The sequence below is a fragment of the Micropterus dolomieu genome, unplaced genomic scaffold (genome assembly GCF_021292245.1).
Source record: "Micropterus dolomieu isolate WLL.071019.BEF.003 ecotype Adirondacks unplaced genomic scaffold, ASM2129224v1 contig_10120, whole genome shotgun sequence".
Taxonomy (NCBI): Eukaryota; Metazoa; Chordata; class Actinopteri; order Centrarchiformes; family Centrarchidae; genus Micropterus; species Micropterus dolomieu.
The window spans coordinates 1-1140 of record NW_025739106.1 but is presented as its reverse complement, the minus strand read 5'-3'; the positions used below and the strand labels follow the sequence as shown (position 1 = coordinate 1140).

At 41.8% G+C, this 1140-nt stretch overlaps 2 non-coding genes across 2 annotated transcripts; both read left to right on the top strand.

Annotated features, from left to right (window-relative positions):
• The first annotated feature begins 453 nt into the window (after nucleotides 1–453).
• On the top strand, nucleotides 454–525 carry trnap-cgg. The gene has a single exon. It is a non-coding gene; the product is annotated as a tRNA-Pro (tRNA).
• Nucleotides 526–639: 114 nt separating this feature from the next.
• trnap-ugg lies at nucleotides 640–711 on the top strand. The gene has a single exon. It is a non-coding gene; the product is annotated as a tRNA-Pro (tRNA).
• Nucleotides 712–1140: the final 429 nt, after the last annotated feature.

Genomic DNA, 1140 nt, shown 5'->3' with positions numbered 1-1140 from the left:
TTTTAATATATAAAGCTTGTTTTAAAGTAATTTCATTTGGATGAAATCTGATTATTTTATCAAAGCAGAAAAGGCATTTTGTGGCTCGTGTGTCTAGGGCTATGATTCTCGCATTGGGTGCGATAGGTTCCGGGTTCAAATCCCGGGGAAGCACCTTGCTATGAACCAACAGGTGCTTCTTATTGCTTTTAATCGATAAAGCTTGCTCTACTTTATTTTAATGTTGATGAAATCTGAGTCTTTCATCAAAACAGAAAAGGCATTTTGTGGCTCGTGTGTCTAGGGCTATGATTCTTGCATTGGGTGCGATAGGTTCCGGGTTCAAATCCCGGGGAAGCCCTTGCTATGAACCAACAGGTGCTTCTTATTGCTTTTAATCGATAAAGCTTGCTCTACTTTATTTTAATGTTGATGAAATCTGAGTATTTCATCAAAACAGAAAAGATGTTTTTCGGCTCGTTGGTCTAGGGGTATGATTCTCGCTTCGGGTGCGAGAGGTCCCGGGTTCAAATCCCAGACGAGCCCTCCCTCTGAACCCATAGAAGCTTCTTTATTGCTTTTAATATATAAAGCTTGTTTTACAGTAATTTCATTTGGATGAAATCTAATTATTTCATCAAAGCAGAAAAGGAGTTTTCTGGCTCGTTGGTCTAGGGGTATGATTCTCGCTTTGGGTGCGAGAGGTCCCAGGTTCAAATCCTGGACGAGCCCTTCCCAAGGAACCGTTGTTGCTTCAAATATGAAGCTATTTTCACTGTAATTTAAAGGGGCCATATGTAAGTTTTTGATTTTAGTAAATCAAATTTTCATTGCCTTATTGTCAATGGGCTCAAAAGTCACTTAGAAATGAAGCACACGCCTGTTTTCTCCGTTGCTCGCATCAGCCACTATTCTGCTTTTAATGTGAGGACACCGGGTCGGATTCAGCAATGTGCGTGCTCCAGAGCCTCTCACGCTACAGCGACAACACGGCAGCTAAAGACATGCAGTCCACTAACAGCATAAACATAACCGGCTCACAGTAAAACACGGGCTCCACGTAAGGCCACAAAACAACAATAAAGGTTTATGTGCTGAAGCCCATCAGACCAAACAGGTTCAGATGATGTCGAGCAAGAACAAAGTGAGCATTAGTAACGC